The sequence below is a fragment of the Phocoena sinus genome, chromosome 5, assembly GCF_008692025.1.
Source record: "Phocoena sinus isolate mPhoSin1 chromosome 5, mPhoSin1.pri, whole genome shotgun sequence".
NCBI lineage: Eukaryota > Metazoa > Chordata > Mammalia > Artiodactyla > Phocoenidae > Phocoena > Phocoena sinus.
The window spans coordinates 100,310,160-100,336,055 of NC_045767.1; the positions used below are offsets into that span (position 1 = coordinate 100,310,160).

Sequence of the window (25,896 nt, forward strand, 5' to 3'; positions counted from 1 at the left end):
TCATGAATTGATGGAAGACATGAGCTCCTAGATTGTAGAAGCACAGTGAGTTTAGAGAAATATAAATAAAAATAAGTCCAAAAAGCAGAGAAATTGTAAACCATTAAAGTCAGATAGAAAAAAAATACACAAACTCAATAAGAGACAAGACAGATTACTTTAAAAAATAATAAACTTCTCATCAGCAGCACTGGAGGTCAAAGGACAATGGAATACCATTTCTAACTGTTAAACTATCAATTTGGTGGGAGTGGAAAAAATATTTTTAGACACATAATGAGAGAATCGACCATACAGACATTCACTGTAAGAAGTACTAAAGGATATGCTTCAATAAGGAGGAATTAAATCTAAGAGGAAAGAGTGGATTGTGTGAAGCAATGTAAACAAATTGGTAAATCTGATAAAAAAATTTAATAAACATTGAGTTTTTTAAAATTAATAAAGACAAAAATGGACAGATGTTTAAAACAAGAGAAGATAAAAAATGTTAGAAAACAATAACATGGATATGGGAGTAGGTGTCCAGAGTTAAAGTAATATGAGTGTTCAGTTTTCTGAAAGGAGTATAGAGATGTTAACTTTAGACTTTGTTAAAGCAAATACATACGTTAAAATTTTAGGGAAAGCCATGAAAATAACAGAAATATAACTTCCAAATCAGTAGAGGATGGGAAAAAGAAGATTTAAAAAATAAATGATTCTAATGATTAGTGGAAACTGTAAATAAAAAGAAAACACAAAATAAAATATAGCAATCAGGCCTATTAGGTCAATAATCACAATATATGTAAACAAGTTAAACTCAATAGTTAAAGAAAGACACTCAGACTGGATTTTTTAAATTCAGTAATATGTTGTTTATAAGGGACAATGGGTTTTAAAAAGAAATCCAAGTACATACTGTTTATAAGAGGAGACATGTTGACACTGAAAGTTTGAAAATAAAGTAATGAAAATAGAATTATCTGGGGAAAATAATTAAAAGAAAGATGATATAGCCATATTAACACTAGAAAATTATAATTTAAATAAAAGCATTATTAGATATGAAAAGTCTTAATTTCATGATGAGAGAAAGTTACCAAAGAGATCTAAAAATTCCAAGCCTGTAAGAACCTAACACTATAACCTTGAACTATTTAAGCAAAAACTTAGCATAATTACAAGTAGAAACAGAAACATACATAATGACATTAGGAATTTTTAGAAATTAAAAATGCAGCAGCAAAAAGGTAGTAAAAATATAGAAGATTCAAATAACACACAAGGAAAAACCCATTTATCAAGAAGGATTATATCTAAAGACATATAAACCTATATTTGGAAAATTTCCCTAAGAAAACTTTCTAAGCTACTAAGCAAGTCTCAAAAAATACCAAATAATATAAGTCTGAGCGATATTCTTTCAATACAATACAGTAAAACTAAAAATTAATAAAAAGAAAATACTAAGTAATTCATGAGTCAAAAAATAAACTAGAGGGCTTCCCTGGTGACGCAGTGGTTGAGAGTCCACCTGCCAATGCAGGGGACACGGGTTTGTGCCCCGGTCTGGGATGATCCCACACGCTGCAAAGCGGCTGGGCCCGTGAGCCATGGCCACTGAGCCTGCACGTCCAGAGCCTGTGCTCCACAACGGGAGAGGCCACAACAGTGAGAGGCCCGCGTATCGCAAAATAAATAAATAAATAAATAAATAAATAATAAACTAGAAATGATGTTAACAATGGAAGCACAATAAAAACACTATGAATCAAAATTTGTTTGATACAGCTAAAATGATATTTAAAGAATACACCTGCCATGATTCATTACTTTGTCTTTCCTCCTTTCTGTCCAGATCACCTCTTCACTCTATTAATATCTGCTATAGGAAAAGAATATGGTATTGCTTAGTCTCATTCTCCTTAAATCAGCTATGGAATTAAAGGCTTTTTAAAAGTTTTAAATCATTTGGGTATTATTAGGCCCATGAGGGAAGTTTTTTGATGGGGAAGTGGTTTCCTCCTCTGTCTATAATGTGTCCAGGATGAGTTAGGCCTCCTAGGTCCACTTCGTACATGATACAGAATGGGCATTTTTCTCCATACTCATTAATTTAGCACAATCATCTGAAATGGGACAATCCACTCACATAGTCCATTTCACCATTTGTCATTAATTTAATGCTGTGGCTGTTCTGGGGATATATTAAGATTTTTATCCATTAATTAACCCATACAGTCAATATAGATTGAGAATCCACAAAATGAGGTCCTGTGCTAGGTGCCAGACTTAAGATGAGAAATAAACAGTCCCTGCCTAGTTATCACAGGAAGATAAGTAATGATTATAGTCAAGTACTCTACAGAGGAATAATTTCAGTGAGGAGTTATTGGAATTATTATTTATAAATGAGAGTCTCACTATTCAACATATTTAGAACATCTGATAGGAGGATGCTAATTAAAAAGACATTATTACAGTCTTTCTCTGAAGACCTCAAAATATTTTCCCAAACTGTGCCCAAGAGATAAGAGAAAAAACATGGAGGTCAAAAATTTAGAAGCTGTAGAACTAAAGAGCTGAAAAACACATCAAAATTCAACTAATCAAGTCTTCCAGTTTCACTTCATAAATGCAGAAAGCTGGAAAAAGCATTACTCCAACTCTTAAAATAAGAAAAAAGCCACACAAGTGACAAATTAACAACTTTTATTAAGCCTATCTGAGAACTGAGGATTCAACAACTAACCTGCAATCTGCAGACAGACAGGTGTCTGTGTGTAGCAACAGGACCTGAACATGTGCTTACCTGTGGCAGATGCCACCGGATTACATATAAGCCAGAAAGGTGATTTGGTGAAAAATTGTTGACAAATTGCTAGCAGTCAAATGTGGGCTGGTGTGAAAGTATGAATTGTCTGGAGATGCAGATATAGGGGCTCTTTACTCTCTCATAGGCTTTTCCTCCACAAACTCCTTGAAATGTTCATAGGGAAGATCAGGGAGACTCCTGAGAAAGTTTCCCTCATGGTGCCTTTGCTAAATTCTTCCTAGATCCAGCTCCCCTCTCTCTTAATCGGCAGAGAAAAGAGCAACAAAACTGTCACCTTAGTATATGAATTGAAACCCACTGCATGTGGAGTAAGGGAACAGGAGGACTAAAAATGTTCTGCCTCTTTGGAAAAAAACGAAGTATATGCTAAGCCCAGCACTAGAGCTAGAGGAGGGCCAGGAACACTTGGGAAGACTCCAGATTCTGAATATCTGCCTTGGACTCAAGTTTAATCATAATGTCAGAGAACAACACTCCCTACCCCATACTCCCTAACATGACACCAACAAATGCTGAGCAAAAAGAAGCAGTAAAATACTTCTGAAAGAGCTGCAAGAGACAGGTTTTCTCTGGGGAGGATACATTGAGAAATGTGGTACGCAAGCCTACACCCTAAACACAAGACATCACCAGAAGAATCTGAGGCCTATGGTGGAACCATAGCATCAACAAACTTCAGCTGAACTTCTGAGAATATTAACACAAACCACCACATTAAAGGCCCAACAGAAGGAAAGGTGTGTTCATCTCCAAGCATAAAATATATTTATCTCAGTATATGCTGTCATATACAACATATCGGTCTTTCATTAATAAATTAAGAGGCATAGGACAAGGTAAGAAAAAAGCACAGTCTGAAGAGAAAAAGCAATCACCAGAATCAGACTCAGACTAAGCTTCTATCTTACAAATTCAGACAAAGGACAAATTAAACCCAAAGCAAGAAGAAGGAAGGATACAATGAAATAACTGATTTTGATGTTAAAGGCTCTAATGGAAAAGGTAGACAACAGGCACTAGCAGGGAGGTAATTTCATCAGAGAGATGAAACTATAAGAAAGAATCAAATGGAAATACTAGAAATCAAAGGCACAGTAACAGAGCTGAAGAGGGCCTTCAACAGGCTTGTCAGTAGACTCAACATGGCTGAGAAAATAATCTGTAAATTTGAAGACAGGTCAATGAGAATTATCCAAACTGAAATAAAAATTAAAAAACCAGAACAGAGCATCTAAGAGATGTGAAACAATATCAAACAGTCTAACATACACATCATTGGAATCCCAGGAGGGGAAGAGAAACAGAGAATGAGGTGGAAGTAATATCCAAAAAAATCATGTATGAGAATTTTCCAAAATTGATGACAGACACACACAAAACAGATCCAAGTAGATCAGAGAACAAGCAAGTTAAATACCGAAAGTAAACATACCAAGACATATATTCAGACAATAAAAATGCAAAAATATTTTTAATTGTAAGTAAAGAAAAATCCAAACTAGTATTCCTCATGAATATAGACATAGAAATCCTCAAAAAATATTAGAAAATTGAATCAAAGGATATATTAAAAAGATAATACATCATAACTAAACAGGGTTCATCCCAAGAATGCAAGGCTGGTTCAACATTTAAAAATAAGTCAATGCAATCTACTATATTAGTTAGTAGACTAAATTAGAAGAGCCATATGATCATGACAAGATATACATAAAAAGCACTGACAAAATTCATTCTTGATTTAAAAAAACCCACAACTCTTAATAAAGTAGGAATAAAAAGGAACTTCCTTATCACAATGAGACATCTACAAAAAACTTACAGCTAACATCATGCTCAATGATGACAGGCTGAACACTTACCTCCTAAGATGGGGAACAAGGCAAGATATCCTCTCACCACACCTGTTCAGCATTGTGCTGGAAGCCTTACCCAGTGCAATAAGGAAAAGAAGGATACAGATTGGAAAGGAAGAAATAAATTGTCTCTGTTTGCAGACAACATGTTTGTCTAAACTGAAAATCCCAAAGAATCTCTAAAAATGTTCTAGAAATACTGAGTTTAGCAAGAATATTGGCTACGAGGTCATTATAAAAAAGTCAACTATACTACTGTATACTAGCAATGGCAAATTGAGATTTGAAATTTAAAAAGCAATACTATTTACAATAGGATCAAAACTATAAAGTACCTAGGTATAAATTAAAGAAAATGTGTGCAGTCTGTAGTTTCCATATGTTGTAAAGTACAAAACATAATGAAAGAAATCAAAGAAGAACTAAATAGCTAGAGAAATAAAAATGTGTCCATGGATTTTAAGACTCAAATTAGTTTAGTCTGTAGATCTATAGATTCAGTGCATTTCTAATCAAAATCTCAGCAAGCTCTTTTGTAGATATTGACAAACTGATTCCAGAATCTACTTGGAAAGGCAAAGGTACAAAAAGAGGCAAAACGATTCTAGAAAAGAAGCGCAAGTTGTTTAATTAATAATATTGTACATGTTACTTTCTTAGTTTTGATAAATGCACGTCTATGTAAAATGTAAACATTAGAAGAAACTGAGTGAAAAAGATAGGGAAACTCTCTATACCATCTTTGCAATTCTTCTATAAAGCCAAAATTATTTCAAAATAAAAGTTAAAAAAAATTCAATTCCATTCCCACTCACCAAATTGGTGAATTCTTGGAAACCCAAGTTGGTAATTCTGAGCCTGATCTGGTTAAGCCACAAAACTGCACTTTGCAGATGGACAATTTGCAGGTAGGCTGAGGCAACATCCTGTGTCCTGTTGACAGGTTTTCTCCACTCTCCACCTCCGTATTAGCCCTACGACGGCTCTGCCAAGGACACTGGCAATCAAAAGAAGACAGGACTTGTGCCATTGCTCATGCTTTCCATGTAAATAGTTCTCCCCTCATCCTGTTTTCCTTAAAAATTTGACCTAATTTCTTTCACATGCTGAGTTAATGCTCATGACTATTTAAAGGCAGCTAAAAATATCAGTAAGGTCTGCTGAAGTTCAGAAATGAAGACCCCATTCGTTCAAGCACTGCACTCTTGAGTCATTATTTCTTTAAATGCATGACACAAATACGTTCTTTTCTCTCTTCTATTGACAATTTTACATTAAGACATCATTAGAAAGCAGCATCCAGGCTACTTTTCACACCACACTAGCTGAACTCATTTTTTCCCCTTCACTAAATGGGTGTTCCAAAGAACTTAACTGGCTGCTTTCAAAGTAAATCCTTAAGTCCAATGATCAAGTTGTTTCTGACACTTAACAAACGCATGAATTTATTCCTCCAGAAAGTTAGTGAATGTTCAGGTTCATTTTTCGATAATCTTGACTCCTGGACATTTCTTCCCACATGGGACCATTTGTTCCTGGAGAGGTTCCTCCCAGACAGGCCCAGAGAAACAGAAGTTTGGGAAGACAACATAGGTTTAGTAAGGTGGAGATGCACCCTTGCTATCTTTCTTTGTGTTTTCTTCTAGCAGTCTTTTACCCATTCTATTTCTACCAACAGAGAAGCAATAGGGCTTATGCCTTGGACAGAAGCATTAAATGAGCAGGAAAAGATCTAGAAATCTTTATTCACTAACAGAAACTGTCAAAACAAATATGACTTCTGACTAATCTGAAGATCAAATAAGTTAGCTTTTGCAAAATGCAAAGTAGGCAAGTTCCTTGCTCAAAGCCTCCAGTCTCCCCTCTTTAACGATCTTTTCTCTTCTCCATGTAGCATCCTTCTTGATTTAAGAGACGTAGCACCTTCTAGCTCTGTGCTATGCATCAAAATTTATCTTCAGACAAAATCTGCTATCATTCATGCACACTTTAGTATGAATTTAAGTCACTGTGTCACCACCTCCAGGAATACCTGTATTTAGGACTTGAGTTCTAATTGAGGAGTAAGTGATATGTTTCCAAGAATTTTGGATATTTACAGCCCTAAGAGATAAGTGGACAGAAACTAGACAAAAAGGAACCTTACTGTAGTCTCAGAAATCTATCTGCCCCAAGATTGGCACAAATGAAAACACTCAAAGGTGTTTTTTAATACTCACTGTAGTTTCAGGTTAAATCATCAGGGCAAGTATTATTTTTCCTTCTTTCATTACTCACCTTGTTGTTACTTTAATCTTGGTTCAGTTTGACAAATGGGGATTTTGCCAGGGGGTTAAAGAAGAAATGAGCTGAATTCCACCCATATTCAAGGCCTGTGCTGATGTCCTCCCCAGTTTAATGTGCCATATGTTTTGGCGCAGTGGCACTTTCCTCCCTTCTAAAACACCCCTTCGCTTGTGTGGCATCCATCATTTTGCTTGTTGACTTAGTTTCATTTTCTGTTTTTCTGGCCTGCTCAACTGCCTGTAACAGCATTAAATTATTCTTCTGATCTTTCTGTTTCCCTGAGTTTGCAAACTGGAATTTATGGATGTCTTTAAACCTAAAGGGCTTTCTGATAAAGGTAGATGCCAATAAAATGATAAAGGTCAAAGGAAAATTGGACACCTTAAGGAGGCAATACCCTTCATAGAATGCTGTATTTTCATTTTTATGTGAGAAGGAAATATTACAACCTGTAGATAAGTCAGCATAGAAATTTAGAAATGAAATGGGCCTTAGAGATTGTCCAGCCCAACCTCATTTTACAGCTGTGGACACTGAAGCTTCGAAAGAGTAAGTCACAGAGTTTATCCAGGGGCAAAATTGGAACTTGAGCTTGGCACTCCTGACTCAATTCACTGTGGGTCCACTACATTGTGCTGACTCTTTGAATGACATATTCTTAATGACAAAAGAATGTGGGGAAGAGGGAATAGCTACCAAGTCAGGAAAAATATACAAAGAATATATGCTCGTTTCCTTTTTAAAACCAAAGTCTTACTTCAGAGAATTTGTCTAACATTAAAATGAGCATCCGATGGTGAAAATCATTGTGTGATGTGGAGGAAGCATTTGATTTCTCCATCTCTCCCTCACCTATCTACATACAGTCCCCAAGCCCTATTGCTACTCCCTTTGTAGTGTCCTTGTCAGCATCCCTTTCCTTCATGCATATTGTCACTCCAGTAGCTCAGAATGCTATAAAGTTACACATAGATTTTAACAGCTAGTCTTTGGTTAGAGTTCTTCTCTCCCTCTTCCAATCCTTGATGATGAAAAGACCCTCTAAATTAATCCTGCTGAAATATCACCTTTGACATAATGTTATCATCAATGGAATCTCTGACCTCTCTTTCTTCTGACTTGTTAGCAATGACAAGGTTATGATCTTTCACTGTTTTCCTGTTTGGGGATGATTTGTTTGTTTGTTTGTTTGGTTTCCATCCTGTGTTTAGCCAGCCCAAATAACTTAGCTCTAGGAGAGTAACTACAGGAGTTGCATGGTATAGAATAATGACTAGGGACTTCAGGGATTGTCACAAACTAAAGGCACCCCCCTTTTACTTCTGTTTAAATTACTTTCCCTTCTAGCCACATTTCCCCAATGGAAAAGGTCAAACAGCGCCACATCACTCACCACTGTTTTCGTTTTAGCCCTTCTGTCTTGACATTGTCATAAGAATGAATTACCTGCACTTGCCATGCAAGGAGTCCCATGGCCTTGCTGTGCCTCTGACCAGCAGTGCTCTGGGGGTTTCCATGCTTTGGCCAGGGTTATGACCATGTCCTTTTGGAATAAAGTATCCTAATATCTGCATAGTGAGGCAGCCTAGAGGATTTACCTTTCAACTTAGTGAACATCATTAACATTTTTGCAAACACTGCATTTAAGCCTTTATCACGTTGACCCACTTCAGAGAAAATGAGGCCAGAAAGCTTGACATAGTTCCAAAGACCAATTTTTGCTACTCACTCTGTGAGTTATTCCTCTATATTTAACCAATATGTCTTATCCTTCCTTCATAAATCATGTTTTCTGAGGAAAAAACCTTGACTGTTACCACAAAAAAGATCCTGCCTTGCTTTAAAGTTGAAAATTATCTTCAAAGACCAGTCACTTAGCTATTTTGATGGAGCTTTTTTTTTTCTCTCCTGAAATTAGTAGACTGTATAAGCAAATGAAAAACGTGTATAAAAATAGTTTTGAATATGTAAATTAAGTAAATATGTAAACTGTTTTCATATGTATTAACAGCATTATTCAATTCAGCACTTTTGAATGAGTTTTATGTACCACAGGGCCCTAGGTAAGATATCACAGTTACAAAGAAGACATCATAATCCTCATCATCCAAGGTCTCATCATCCAGCAGGAGAGACTGTTGTATAAAGAATCCACTATAATTAGATGTGACAAGTGCTTTAAATTGTCATGTTAATTTTCTTACAGTAATTATAGACTCCCAGTCTACATATTTTTTGAAACTTTGTAAATCTGCCCCCTTATAAAATAGAAAGAAGATGGAAAATAAGCACTTTGTCAACTTGATCTGTTGATAGTGGCTCTCGAAGAGCTGGGTTAGGGAGGATTTGAAACTACTTCCAAGCTCAGCAGAAAAAAGTTTTTTGATTGATTACTGATGACAGCCATCAGCCTAGGAGGAGGATGAAGGTGACTGCATGTCAAATATTTGCCACCTCTAGTCTCCAACATGCAACTAATATGTCAACCTTTCTCTACCCTATCATATATTCTAAGACATCATGAACACTTTTGCCAAAATTCTCATCATTTACATTTCACTAAGTGACTCTTTACTGGGAATAATGAAGTTGAGAACAGTAGTCCCTTCATCACGTCCTTCACCATCTGAGAGATGAAATTGTTAGCAAGGCAAGTCAAGTCAAGAATTGACTTGATTCTCTGCTTTAAGGACATGAGACTTTCAGCTGATATTTGATCCTGTCACTACTATATTTGTCTCTCTGCCAGTACTGTGACCTGCATCAGAATGTCTTGACTGGCAAATAAAGGGAGCAGGTTCTCTAATCTTAAAATAGTTAGAAACATCGAAGCCCACCAGTAGTCAAAGAAATCACAAAAGAAAAATTCAAAGGACTTAAATTCACAAATATTTAAGATGCATTTAAATATGTCGAAATCGCAAACAAAAGGTAAAACAACATGATGGGCAAGGTAGAACATTTTCTAAAAATCTGACAAAGAATTGATATATTTAACTGGTAGGAACTAATTGACCAAGTCAGAGTACAAACTAGATGTGACTTAAGACTACAGAGCTAAACTCTCATTTGTAGTCATGTGATTTGCACTCATGCCCTCTCCCCCAAATTATCCATTAATGAAAGATGTCCATTTAGTTCAAAAAATGAGACCTGTGGGCAAGTGACCTATAGGGAGAGATACTGGAGAATCCCATCAGTGTGACAGGATTATCGACAACAGGTCCAATGCATTCCAGCGTATCCACTGCTATGATCCCAGCACCACCTAGAGTGGTTTATTATTTACAAATATTGCTAAAGCAACTAGTATGTGCCAGGCAATCTTCTAAGCACTTTACAAATATTAATTTATTTAATCCTAATAACAACCCTCTGTGGTGGGTACTATTACAAGCTCCATTTTACATCTGAGAAAACTGAGGCATAAAGAGGTTAAGTAACTTGTCCCAAGTCAGACAGCTAGTTAAGTGGGAGATCTGCAACTGAATTCAGGTGGCCTGGCTCCAGAGTCCATGCTCCTAACCATGATATGGAAGGGACTAGGTCACTACTCAGCATTCCCCTTTTCAAAGAAGTACCATGCCTGGACTCCCCAAAATATTACTCTTTCATCTGTGTGTAAAGTCCCATCCACTTGCTCTTGGTTTTATTTGCCAACTTTACAGAGTAGTAATTAAGAGTCCATGCAGGGATACACAACTGATAGAAAGGATGCTTGGCACTCTATGGGACCAGAGAGCTGGGAAAATAAAAATTAGAAAGGAGAACGTACTGATAATTCTGAAACAGGAAAAAATAGATAACCAATATATCGGTTACAGAATGAATTGTGTCCTCCCCAAATCCATATGTTGAAGCCATAACCCCAATGTGACTGTATTTGGAGATAGGGACTTTAAAGAGGTAATTAAGATTAATTGAGGCAAAGCAGTGGGGCCCTAATTTAATAGGACTGATGTCCTTACAAGAAGAGGAAGAGACATCAGGGATACATGTGCACAGAAAAAGGCCATGTGAGGACACAGCAAGAAGATAACCATATACAAGCCAAGGAGAGAGTCCCAAGGAGAAACCAACTCTGCCAACATCTTGATCTTGGACTTTCAGCCTCCAGAACTGTGAGAAATAAATTTCTGTTGTTTAAGCCACAACATTTTTGTTTTTTGTATTTTGTTATGGCAGTCCTAGTAAACTACTACAATATCAATGAGAAAATATGATTAACTTTCAATACAGATTGTATCAAGAAAATAATAAGAAAAATATACATAACCTGATGCTAATACATTTTAAAATTTCAATAAAAGCACAATTTTCTGGAAGTATGAGAAGTTGTATGAGTCATCTCAATACTGATACAGCATCCATTCCTGGATATAATTTCTTAGTAAAGAATAAATTAAAATATACTTCCTTAATGTGAAAAAAAACTATCTAGAACCAATGACCAATACGGTGCTCATTAGTGTAACCACAGCCCAGTGGATAGGTCTCAAGCTTGCTGCCCAAGGGCTAGACATGACCTACAAATAAGTTTGTTAGGCTGCTTTATTGTTTTGTTTTTAACTTGTCCTAGTTGCCAGAATTTAAAAATCACATCTTAAATAAGCTTCTAGATTTTTTGGCTTTTGGCAAATTAGGCCCACATGACAACAATTAACTGTAGCTAAATAGCATCTTCCCACTGCAAACCAGCTATGCACACTCAGGTTTGCCACAAAGAACAGGTGACATTGACTGTTTTATGCCACTTGTGTTGTTGTCTTCTTACCATGGCTTGTATCACTTGTTTGTTTCCTGCCAGGCTTTTGTAGGCATTTGAGTTCACATCACTTCTTTAAAGGCAGTCCCATCAAAGTCAGGAATCAGAATGTCCATTATCACCATTATTCAACATTATTCTGAAAGTTTTAACCAAGACAAGAAAACAAAATCAAAGGAATAAATATTTGAAAGAAGAAGACACATTTGTAACCATTTGGAAGTTATATAATCATTTTTCTGGCTAACCCAATTTGAGTACTATTAGAGATAATAATGTTCAGCAAAATGGCATGTTACAAAATAAATATACATATAGCAATAACTTTCCTAGTTAATACTAATGATCAGTTAGAGAATATCATGAATTTAGAAAATTGCATTCACAATGATAAAACTCTTCCTATATAAGAATTAATCCAGTGGGAAATTGTAATTGTATAAATAAAACTATGAAATTTAAAGTCCAAGCATATGTAAGAATTTAGTACATAAAAATAATGATATTTTGAACCAAGGGAAAACAGTTTGGATTATTCCATAAATTACGATAGGCTAATGAGCTTAGTCTAATCGCAGGGAAAAAAATGTTCTACCTACAACTTATGCACGTGGAAATAAAAAACAAAAACAATCAAAGAAGAAAATAAAAGTTAATGTCATATTTATTTTCAAAGAAGCTTCTGAGCAATGTGAAAATAAGGAAGAAGTAAACAAAATAGATTGATGTGGTAGATATGGAACCAAAATTTAAGATAACATAAGTTAGATAACAATGTGAAGGACAAAATGAAAAAAAATTTGCATCATATTATAACCAAAGGTACATATTTGTATTATATCAAGAGTATTTGCAAAACAATAATACAAGATAAACACACCAATAAAAATAAGCAAAAGTATGAATAACAATATGTAATAAAAGGAAAAGAAATGGTAAACAATACATTGTTATATATCCAACTTCACTGGAATACAACAAAAATCAGTTAGTCACAATTTTTGTTAAATCAATATTGTTATATATAATATTAATATTATTTTGACTATATAAGTATCATTCACTCTAGAACCATCTAGTGTTTCTTATTACATTTTCTTTCTTACATACATTTATATTTTCCTGGAGTTAATAATTGCTTACTAATTAGATGTTTGATCTCCTTGATGGTTCCTAATTTTCTTATCTATTCTCTTCTACTTTCCAACTGTTTTTTTTTTTCTCTCTCTCCTTTTTTGAGCCTTAATTTTCAGTTTCAATCCTTTCCCAAATGTGTTGTTTTGGCCACACCTGGTATCATTTCCTAGAGCTATTTCTTATTCTATGAATGTTTATTTTTATCTCTTTCATTGTTTCACCATGTAATATCTTCTCTCATCTCTTGGAAAATAATATTGATATTTTTCTTTTCTGTTTTCTTCTACTTTCTGTATTGTTTTCAAATCCCCTGACTTGTTAGGCTTCCATGTTAGAGCCTTTTCTCAGGTGACCTGGAGATCTTTGTCTGTTTATACTGTTTAAAGAAGAACTAAAAAGCTGATTGGACACTCTGGGGCATGGTGAAGTCTGTCAAATGGTGGTTAGTGAGTTAGAAACCTGGCTATTTTGCTAGAGCACTTGAAATGGTCAGTGTTGGTTTTTTTTTTTTTAAGTATAATTGATTTACAATGTTTCAGGTGTACAGCAAAGTGATTTAGTTATATATATATATATATATATATATATATATATATATATATATATATATAATCTATCCTTTTTCAGATTCTTTTCCATTATAGGTTATTACAAGGTATTGAATATAGTTCCCTGTGCTCTACAGTAGGTCCTTGTCGTTTATTTTATGTATGGTAGTGTGTATCTGTTAATCCCAAACTCCTAATTTATCATTGCAGGTCTTTTTTGCATCATTGGATTTCTTCAGATACTAACCCTCTAATCTCCTGAGTGGTTGCCAGTGTTCTGGGTGTCGAGGGAAAAGGGTCAGAAGGATTTTCCCAGTAGACCTCCTTGATTCAGTACAGTGCCTCACCCTTGACTGCTCAGGGTCTCAGTCCAGGGCCTCTTGAGTTCATCATTCCCAAGGGTAAACCTCTGGTCATCTGGCTCCCTGGTGATGGGAGGTGAATGTCTATGATAGATCTGATGGGGGGATCTGAGCTTCTCACAGCTCTTTATAAAATCTTTCAGCCAACACTCATGTTTTCAACCTTATCATGCACCCTCTTCAGAAATAACTAGTGTTTTTAAATTCTAAGGCTTTCAGGGCTTCTGTGGATAGATGGGCTACCTTCTTCTTGGCCTCTTTGGACTGAGATTTTGTCTTCCTCTGCTCTGCCAGGTCTATTATCATTTGTCCATCAGCTCTCCTGCTTCAGGAGTTTTGTTGGCATCTCTCAATTGCTGTCCTTTCCAACTCTGTTGTTTTTTAGTTCTTGGGAGCTTGTGCCTCTTCTGTTCTTCATTATTATTTTAGTAGAAGTTCAGAGGGAACTGTGAAACTCTTGGATTGAAACTCTTGGATTCAAGTTGATGTGTTTAACCAGAAGTTACAGTTACAACTGAAAAAAGAGCAGTTAAATCATAGGACATGTTCATAGCATTTTACAGCTGAAAGTGAGCTTAAGTATCATCTATTTCAAATTATTGCTTTAAATATGGGAGGAAAAGGTACAGAGAGTGTGAGTGAATTATGAGGTGTATTTATGTTATTAGAAGCAAAGTCAGGACTCTCTTATTATACACCTGTGGCAAATGCTCTTTGGTTTTGTCTCAAAGAACCACCAAGGAACTGCTACCCACTGAGAACTTTCATTCACATTGTGTAGGAATAGGCTTTTGATAGTTCCGCTTCCTCTCCATGGGCCCAATCACTTGGTCATAACTATTGGGAACAAGGAAGTTTATCAGATCCAGTCTGTGCTCAAAATTCTCTCCCATAGGAATTTGGACTTAAGACCCAGAGATACTCCCTACTCCCTACTCTGAGATGGTCTTTTTAGTGAGGAGCAGGAAGCCCAGATGTAGATGGTCAGCCACCTTCTGGACACCATGTCTATACGTGGCATTATTTTATTAATCCTGCATATACTAAATAGGAAAGACAATAAAGGTGTGTGTGTGTGTGTGTGTGTGTGTGTGTGTGTGTGTGTGTGTGTATCATCTTCTACCATTCACCCTTTAGACTGGGTTCATTGGCCATTAAGTAGTAAGTTTGTCACTCTCACTTCTATTTCCTTGGAGAAAGGCTTATGGAAAATGGCTTCAACTTTGACAGAAACGATAGGTGAGATCTATGCTTCTCAGAGTAGATTCAGTCTCGAGTTGTATCCTAAGATGCCCCCAACACCTGAAGGTGACAGCTCTTCCACCTTTATGCTGCTGTGGCTTTGAGTAATTGCTGAAGGACAAGTGTTACAAAGAAGGTTGACAGGACTGAGTACCTGAAGGGAAAGCAAGAGAGAGAGAGCAAGAAAATGTGTGAGGCGTGTGCGTGTGTGTGTGTGTGTGTGTGTGTGTGTGTGTGTGTGTAGGAGACAGAGAAAGAGAAAGAGAGAGAGAGAGAGAGAGAGAGAGGGAGAGCGTACAGGAATGTATGTGAAAATAAGGAAATAAGCTACCAACTTGTCTGTGTAATTCTGTTTGGAGGATGATTGATGAAGACACATCTATGACATGTACTTTTTTAAGGGAAGAAACAACAAAAACAAAAAATACTCAGTGCAGCTGGCCCCCTACTGTTGTCCTTTCCCCAACTCTTTCTGGAGTGGATATATGGCTTCAGTTCCTTTAAAGTGTCAGCTGGTGTCTGCTGGGGTTCTCTGTAACTCTCCAGGACACTTTGGTTTCTACGAGCATTAAAAACTTTCCCAGTGACTTAAGGAAACCACACACATACATGCACTTGAAGCCCATCACGAAAACGGCTCCACTGTGTTGGTTTTTCCTCTTGTTTTTGGAAGCTGGTTGTCTCCTTCTCCCAAGACTTTCATCCTCCCACTTTGTGAATCTGGTTGAAGAGGAGGTTATAGCAGAGATGGAGAAGGTTGCTGATGAGTGAAACAAAAGAAGAGGAAAGGAGAGTTTTCCAACCCTTACTTAATGATTGACTCTGGAGAAGATGGTGCTCTCTGTGTCCTGTGTTCCTTTTTCCTAAGCAGCTAAAAGCAGGTAAACCTGACCTTTCAAAGATCTAGGTCACATTTCCATGACTTCAAGTAAAACCAAATAAGGACCAGGAAAATTTGAGGGGTAGAATTCATAAAAATTATGGAGGGTATGGAGGGTCCTCAAACATAAATGTAATATATTTGTTTTAGTCCTTTCTGGTTCTCAAAACAGAAATCATGAATATGTATGGCCATGTATGGGGCTAGGCACTGTGAAGGTATTTTCATGTACTTCTCTGAAAGCCATCCTTGGCACCTGCCCTGCTCCCAAGCAGAGCTGACCTCCCTCCCTTGTCCACCCATGGTATCGTGCATACTGATTTATCATGAGGTCACAGAACACCGCATTTATTTGTATTCATACCCATGTCACTGCCACTCCCAGTAGACCATGAGCCTCTTTTTTTGTCCAGGTTTGTTGAGATATAATTGACATACGGCACTGGGTAAGTATAAGGTATATGGCATAATGACTTGACTTACATATATTATGCAATGATTACCACAATAAATTTAGCTAACATCCATTATCTCATATAGATACCAAAAAAAGAGAAAAAAAAGTTTTTTCCTTGTGATGAGAACTCTTAGGATTTACTCTCTTAACTTTCCTATATACCATACAACAGTGTTAATTACAGTCATCATGTTGTACATTACATCCCAGTACTTATTTATCTTATAAAGGGTAAGTTTGTAACTTTTAACCTCTTTTCCCTAGTGCCCCTTCCTCCCTGTCTCTAGTAACTATAAATCTGATCTTTATGAATTTGACTTTTTTTGTGTGGTTTATTGTGAATTCCACATATAAGTGAGATGACACAGGATTTGTCTTTCTCTGTCTGGCTTACAGCCCTCAAGGTCCATCCATATGTCTCAAATGGCAGGATTTCCTTGTGTTTTATGGCTGAATACTATTCCATTATATATATATATATATATATATATATATATATATATATATATATATGTCACAACTTCTTTATCCATTCATCTGTCAATGGGCACTTAGGTTGTTTACATGTTTTGGCTACTATAAATAATCATGAGCTTCTTAAGAGAAAGAGAGATTTCTTATTTGTCTTTGAATTAACACATAGTAAAGGACAGGCACAATTGAAGCATTTGATATTGAACAAATAATGTTGAAGCATTTTAATGTAAGAAGCAATTTAATTTCAGGCAAGTTTTCCACTCCAATCTCCACAAATATTCCCAGCCTAGCATATAGAAGCAACATCATCGTCAACTCAAGGAGCTGTCAGATCACCAGTCAACCTTGGTTACCCCAAGACCCAGTGTTGGACAGAGAGGAAATTGGGACTCATTAGACCTGAATTCTGACTCTGCCACTTTAATTTAGTGGCCATGAAAAAGTTATTCAACTCTTTGAACCTCCCTATGCTTATCAGTAAAATGGGTAGAGTATCTTGGAGGATGATAAGAGCAATTAAATGAAATAGTAAAGTTCTTCACATGCTACCTAGCTCATAGCAGGAGCTCAGAAAAGATTACATCCTCTATAATAAGCAACAACCTTCTCTACTAAGAAATTCTGGGGTGGGGGGAAGATTCCTAAGTAATTCCCTCCTCCTTTTAAAAAACAATTAATAGTTTTGTGAGCTAAACTATTTGAAATGAAGAGTACACACTGTATGCTAACTACTTTATAACTGGGGATACTGGGTACTGAACCAGGTTTCATTTGTTTAAGAATATGTCTTATATTGAGACTATGACTTTCTTAACAAAGGGACTTCCATAATTCAGGAACTTGAACAAAACAAGGACTCCATAAATATGTAATGGATGACCGAATAAATAAAGGAATCAATCAATCAATCAATGCAAACATTTTTGTTTGCAGGAGAGCAGAGAAGGGTTTTTTCCACCAGAAGATATAAAAGCTCCTCCCAAGGTCCCAGCTAAAGATACTGTTGGAAAGTATAGAAAGTTGAGGAAGACACTCAAAACAGTCCTTTTCAGTTTATATTTATAATTCTGGTATTATAATCCTGGTCTAGACCCTCGCCAAGGAACTTGGATTGCATTTGGATTCTTTACTTTGTGAGCTACTTTGGGGGTTACCTGTTTACAACTCCATCTACATCACAGAAGTGTGAATCCATTGCTGTGGCTCCAACAGCTAAATTGCCCTGGCTTGAGAGTCAAGAGACCAGGGTCTGCCACTAGTTAGCTTTACAAAATGGTGCATTTTATAAACATATTAGATTCTTGATATTCTTACCTTTAAAAAGAGATTGTTAAGAACGGATATCGCCTCATGCCTGTCAGAATGGCCATCTTCAAAAAGACAAGAGATAACAAATGCTGGCGAGGATGTGGAGAAAGGGAGCCTTTGTGCACTGTTGGTGGGAATGTAAATTGGTGCAGCCACTATGGAGAACAGTATGGAGGGTCCTCAAACACTTAAAAATAGAACTACCATCTGATTCAGCAATCCCAGTCCTGGGAATATATCCAAAGAAAATGAAAACACTAACTCAAAAAGATATCTGGCACCCCCACGTTCATAGCAGCACTAGTTACAACAGTCAGGACGTGAAAACAACCTAAGTGTCCATCGACAGAGGAATAGATAAAGAAGTTGTATATATATATACGATATACAATGCAGTATTATTCAGCCATAAAGATGAGGAAATTTTGCCTTTTGAGACAACATGGAGGAACCTTGAAGGCATTATGCTAAGTGAAATGTCAGACAGAGAAAGACAAATACTGTGCGATCTCCCTAATGTGTGGAATCCAAAAGCCCCCAAATTCAGATTTGTGGTTCCCAGAGGTGGGGAGGATTGGGGGGCACGAGAGAGGGGAATTGGAGGAAGGTGGTCAAAAGGTACAAGCTTCCAGCTATAAGATAAGTAAGTACTAGGGATGTAATGCACAACATGATGACTATAGCTAACACTGTTATGTGGTATATAGGAAAGTTGTTAAGAGAATAAATCCTAAGAGCTCTCATCATAAGGAAAATTTAATTTTCTTATTTTGCTTTTTCTTTTTATTGTATCTATAAGAGATGATGGATGCTAATGAAACTGCGGTAATCATTTCACAAAATATGTATGTCAAACCATCACGCTGTACACCTTATCATGCTGTACGTCAATTATATCTCAATAAAATTAGGAAGACATTTTTAAAAGAGATGGCCAGAATTGACAACTATTAACATCCCTTCTGACTGTAAAATTGGAAGATTATCCCAGAAGAGCTGGGTGGAGCTCCCTGGCACTGCACCCCCAGGAAAGCTGGGTCTGCCAGCGCAGGAGCCCTCGCCCGGGGTGGTGCATCCCTTCCCTGCACTGGCTGTGGGTTCCCCGTCTCCCTGGCTGCTGCTTTGTGAACTCAGAAGCTCTTTTGCTTGGTTTCTCACCACCCTCTTCCCGCGCCTCTTCTTTTCTCTCCCCCTCTGATTTTTTTCTTTCCCCTGTACCAGTTTTTATTCACAGTTCTATGAATAAAACTGCTTCACAATTTTCTCTGCTCCTGTGGGTCAGGACCTCCAGTCTGAAGGTGGGCTTTAGGTCCCTTGGATCTTTCTTTTCTGAGCTGCTGACAGAAACTAAAAGGTGCAAGAGCTCAAGCCAGGGCTGGATAATGAAGGTGAGGTGAACGACAATTAGCCCTGAATATAGATGTCTTCTAGAGTGTTCGTGGAGGCTGAATGCCATGCAGGGAGTGAGCGCTGTCTGTGTGGCAGGGAAACATTCTAAACTCTCAGCAGGGAGGCAGCCTGCAGCCCCAGTGCTAAAGGGGACGGTTGTCAATGATAAAAACAAATCTTCAAAACCTAGGGCTTTTTCTTCAAAACCTGAGAAAAAGTCTTTAGCTGTCCTGTGACGGGAAGCACAGATGTCTAAATATACAAACATCCTACTCTTAGGGGACAAATATTAGTCAAAAGGATCTCTCCTTGTCTCAAAATAATCCACATTGCTAGAAAATTGTGGTGAGTTGGTTGAGAAGAAAAGGTTATTGTTAGAGATGAAAACATATTTTAAATTCTTCTCTTTCTCTTAAATTAGGTCAAGCAAACTCTTAGGTGCATGCTTTCTAGAATTTCTCCATGTTTTTAAAACTCTGTCTTCAATTCCTATTCTTTTTATTTTAGCTTGTTCCTGGGAGGATAGAATAAGTTAGAAAGGACTCGGCTCTTAGCAGTCTGGCAAGTCGCAAGCGCTTCATAAATGCCCAGTGAATTAGGTGTTTGATGAAGTCAGGAAAGTTGACTTGTTTATTTTACCAGAAAATAAATAGAAAAAAATTCCAACAGAAGATCTTTACATATAAAACTGTACTTTCAGGAAGCCCAGAGTAGGAATAAAGACCTGACAAGTCTGTAGGAAAGCCCTCTGGCTAAAAAGGGACCTTTCCCTTAAAAAGAATGAGATAATAATTTGAGTAGAGGCTGGAGAAGGCATAAGGGCTATTCTGTTTCTCCTGGTCACTTGATAGGCAGAGTCGGTCCAGCTTGGGTCATGTCACAGTCACCACCGCAGTGCTGGGCTAGTGTGACAAGTACCAGGGACACCATCTGTCATTTTCATTGATCATTCTAAGACATATCATTTATTCTGCCATAAACTCCACCCAGTAGAAACAAGGTTTCAACCACCTTGTGCTGTGAGGATGTCGAAGGCTCATTATTTCTACTCAATCAGCTTCAGCCAATGTGTAAATATTGAAGCAAGTCTAAGGAGCCAAGGAAGGGAATGATGATTACTCCACTAATACTAATGAGCATAATGGAATTGGGAATGTGTTTAGGTAATGTTGCCACCGAAGCAGATGATTTAAAAAGGAGAAAAAATCCACAGGCTATTGTTGATTTAAAAAAAAAATGACCAAGACATAAAATCCACATGAGGTAAGAATCAAAGAGAGTAAAAAAGATTATGGCTCTAGGAAATCTGTGTGTGTGTATGTTTTATGCTCAGTCCATTCAAAAGACTCTGTGTGGACTCCAGCAGGCTACTACATGGCAGTGAAAACAGCCCACACAAAACTTTTTTTGTTCCTCCCCCTCATTTATAGCTTTTCTTGGAACATGAAATAGATGTATATAAACCCACAGCAAATGCAGACTGGTATCAACATATTCCTGACTTCTACTGAATAGATGCGGAAGCATCCAGAAGCCCATCTGTAAAGCTGGAGTTCAGAGAAAAGGGAACATAAGAGAGAATAAAATGACAGCCATGTGAACTTATGAAAGTCATTTTTCCCTTGCACCTCATTAAATGCTGTAACACCGTCCTTATCAAACTCACCCCATCCTCAAACAAAAGCCATTTATTTGGGAGTGGACAAGGAGCTTATTTACTTTAAGGGGTCTGCCCCATAGTCCATGGTTGTAATACCTCTTCACATCCCTCTTTTTGGAATGCTGGCACTTCAAAAGAAATTAAATTTCTTGCGATGGTAAGGGAGGTTTAGAAACAGGCTCTTCCCTAAATGTTTTGTTTTGTTTTGTTTTAAGTAAATATAACCCCCGGGTTCTGCCCAAGCTTTAGCGAGGTTTTGCCAGCCGGATTTCATTTTCCTTTAGAGAGCACTGAGAGCTTTTTGAGCCTAGCGCGGAGCTCTGCTGCGGGCATTGCAATTCCATCAGATGTCCGCGCCTCTGAACCAGACACAGAGGGCGCTTTAACCAGAGGGAGCCCGCGGCAGCGCTTCCCTCTGAGGACACAGGGAGGCAGTGCGGGAAAGCGAGGCTTCCACCCGCCGGAGGGAGACACCGCGGCTGCCAGCTTGCTTACCTTTTCCGCTGTTCAAGTCCTAGAGTCTCCTCAATGGCTTGTTTAAGTTTTATATAACCAAGAATTTTCAAAGAAAAAGGTCAGGTTACCTGACCAATGAAACAAACCAAAAAAAAAAATTCTTTTTAATAATGTGTTCTGGGACAATGACACAATAAAAGCTAGGAAACAGGAACCGTGACAACTGTTTAAAGCAGTTTTATAATCCATAATATAGCCAATATCCAATACCCATCAGTTACATACCTAGAGTTTCCTTGCCGATTCTGTCCTCCCACGAGGGTTTACAAAGCACTTTGTAAATGCATAATCTCACTGAATTCTTCCGCTAGTGCTTGATATTACAATAATCATGGACTTGTTTCCATTTCATGCGGAAGGAAATTGGGGTTAGAGAGTTTAAGGAGGTCACATGGTGACCAGTAAGCAGTAAGCTGGTGAGCAAGTCAGGGTTTCAACCTATGTCGTCTGACTCTGCATGAAGTATACTCCCCATCTCACACTCAAGTACTCTGACTGAACTCTCCTTCTCAGTTTTCCTCCCCAACTATTGTATGAACCTAGACCTCCGCTCTCATTCTATTGGCATCACCCCACAGTTATCTTGTCCCCTGCCTACACCTTGAACCTATCAATGAGTTTCCAAAACAGGTGGCTTTCTCCTCTGTACTACCTCCCCAATCTCCCCCTACTCTTCATTCCCACTATGATCACCATTGATCTTATTTGCCTCTTTCCTAGAGCTGGAAGTTTCCGAACACTGCCTTTACTTCCATTTCTTCCCTGTTCTAATCCATCCTACACGGCACATTGAGACTAACCATCCCAAACCACTCTCGAATGAAATCACTGCCCAGCTTGAAAAGCTTCAGGGGCTTCTCTTTGCTTCCTCAAACAATACACAAACTCTTTCTCCAGGCAGTTACAAACACCACACACCCTGAAAACCCCAATTTCCCAACACAGCCCTTCTATTCAGGCGAGCTTTGCCCCTTCCAGCAGCTCCCCGCCTGAGCTGCGCGCTTTGCGCAGCATTTTCTCATTTATAGTGACAGCCCTTTTTCACTCCACTTGCACCTCCAAATCCTATATTCCTCAGAATCTCAGTTAAACACTGAATCCTTCATGAAGCCGTCCCCGATTCATCCAGAGACAAGTCATTTTTTTCCCTTGAAACCCCTATCCACTGTCTAATGCAATTTAAAAAAAAAAGATAAAATATAAATTGTACATAAATGAAAAAAACTTCCAGAGCACTTCTCTTCCAATCATCTCTTGAATTATAGTTACTGATATACGTACTAACCTTCTCTCCCAGGCTCTAAGTACACAAGGGCAGGGACCAGGTCTCTTTCTTTGAATTCACAACAGCCTCAGAATAGCTTTCACGTATTTGGTGCTTAGTAAGTGGGTTAATGGAGAAAGGGTTATGGTTAAACCAAAACAAAACTTTCCCATTTACCTCCCCTCTGCACTATATATACATATAAAATACTTAGTTGGATGTTCTATCACTCAATTAATTTTTCATATTTACTGATCACATAATATATATCAGGCATTGTACTGGGTGCTATAGTAAACAAAGTTCCAAAGTTCTAGCGAAGATAGATAATAAACAAATTATTAATTTTTGCAAATAGTGATGGGACTATAAAAACATGCAAAGCTGTTCCGGAAGCGCCAAGTGTCGTCCGAGGGGACAGAACTTCTTGGTCCTGATGTCTGACCGTGGAGATGTGAGCCTCCCACCCAAAGACCGGGTGAGGGCTCTCTCCCAGATGGGTAGTGCAGTCGAGATAAACGAAGACATTCCACCCCGTTGGTACTTCCACTTTGGAGTGGAGATTATACGAATGACATCTATTTACTCTGAGGAAGGCAACGTTGAACATGCGTTCATCCTCTATAACGAGTATATCACGCTTTTTATTGAGAAACTACCAAAGCATTGAGATTACAAATCGGCTGTCATTCCTGAAAAGAAAGACACAGTAAAGAAATTAAAGGAGATTGCATTTCCCAAAGCAGAAGAGCTGAAAGCAGAACTGTTAAAATGATATACCAAAGAATATATAGACTATAATGAAGAAAAAAAGAAGGAAGAGGAAGAATTTGCCCGAAACGTAGCCATCCAGCAAGAGCTGGAAAAGGAAAGACAGAGGGTGGCACAACAGAAGCAGCAACAGTTGGAGCAGGAACAGTTCCATGCCTTTGAGGAGATGATCCAAAACCAGGAACTAGAAAAAGAATGACTGAAAATTGTACAGGAGTTTGGGAAAGTGGACCCTGGCCTGGACGGCCCACTGGTACCTGACTTAGAGAAGCCCTCCCTAGATGTGTTCCCCACGGCACCTGTTATATACACACAGCCTTCGGACTGTAATACAACTGTAAGGCCTGCCAAGCCACCTGTAGTGGGTAGATCCTTGAAACCTGGAGCATTGAGCAACTCGGAAGCTCCTACAATCGATGGACTGCGCCACATGGTGGTACCTGGGAAGCTCTGCCCACAGTTTCTCCAGTTAGCCAGTGCCAACACTGTCCGGGGAGTAGAGACATGTGGAATTCTCTGTGGAAAACTGATGAGGAATGAATTTACCATTACCCATATCCTCATCTCCAAGCAAAGTGCTGGGTCTGATTATTGCAACACCAAGAACGAAGAAGAGCTTTTCCTCATATAGGATCAGCAGGGCATCACACTGGGCTGGATTCACACTCATCCCACGCAGACTGCCTTCCTCTCCAGTGTTGACCTACACGCTCACTGCTCCTACCAGATGGTGTTGCCAGAGTCGATAGCCATTGTTTGTTCCCCCAAGTTCCAGGAAACTGGATTCTTTAGACTAACTGACCATGGACTATAGGAGATTTCTTCCTGTCACCAGAAAGGATTTCATCCACACAGCAAGGATCCACCTCTCTTCTGTAGCTGCAGCCATGTGACTGTTGTGGACAGAGCAGTGACTATCACAGACCTTCGATGAGAGTTTGATTCAGACACTTCCCAAGAACTATAAAACCATATCATCGTACTGTAGCCCCATAATGTAAACTTTCCAGAAAGCTCTGGAAGCTTTTTAAAACAGAATAGAACGTATCACCTGGGGGAGAACTGATTTTCTATTTCTGGTTTGAAAAGAAATAATTGAATACATTTTTTAGGCACATCTGGAAAATAGCATGATCATGCCAAAGCAACTTTTCAGTCTGCTTGTAACTAAAAAATTAAGTTGAAAAAACGTTGTAATGAACACCTATATACCCTTTGTTCTAGATTCACCAACTGTTAACATCTTTTCCCTCTCAGAGATCCTTCTAATTTCTCTGCCAACTTGCTTATTGTTTACCTTTGGACTAATTAAGGGCATCTATGCAGAAATTTGGAAGCCATTTAGAAAATCTTTGGGTTTTTCTGTGGTTTATGGCAATATTAATGAAGCTTATCATAAGGCTGAGGGAGCGCTCACTGCATTTAACCAGATGGTGAGGCCCAAGAACCCTGAAGAATGATTTGGTCAGGAGTTATTGTTATTTAACAAATATTTCAGGATATTTTTTCTTCTACAATAAAATAACAACTATACATATTAAAAAAAAACATGCAAAGCAGATGAAATGCTTGAGGAGGGGCTGTGAAGGGACACCTACTCAGGCGGGGGTTCAGGGGAGGTTTCTCAAAGGAGAAGTGAGACTGGAAGGGTGAGAAACCAGCCATTCAAAGACTAGGAGGAAGTTCATTCCAGGTAGAAGAAAGCACAGGAAAAAAAGCTGAGAGGTGGAGGAAAGCATGGCGAACTGCAAGAAGACAGACACGGCTGGATTATAACGAAGGAATGGAAGGGTTGATCAAGTCTGGATTGGAGAGGGAGGTGAGGACCAGACCAGATGGGTCTTGTAGACCCTGGTAAGGAAGGGGATTGTCTGTCAAGTTGGCGGGAAGCCATTGCAGGGTATAAGCAGTAGAATATTATGATCCATTTGTGCTTTCAGATCATTCTGGCTGCTGTGAAGAGAACAGATTAAAGAAAGGTAAGAGGAAAAGCAGAAAAACTGGTGAGGGTACCACTGAGGAGGTCCAAGCAAGAAATGACATGACTCAGGCTTCCACAACAGTGGTGCTAATGTGGAGTGGAGGACGGACCCAAGACAGCAACTACAGGGCTTGTTAAATAGGGGGGATGAGGGAAAGGAAAGAATCAAGGGCAGT

General features: G+C 38.1%; 1 pseudogene; it reads left to right on the forward strand.

Moving 5' to 3' along the window:
* Nucleotides 1–23,404: 23,404 nt before the first annotated feature.
* Nucleotides 23,405–24,703, forward strand: LOC116754458 (annotated as a pseudogene).
* The last annotated feature ends 1,193 nt before the right edge of the window (nucleotides 24,704–25,896 follow it).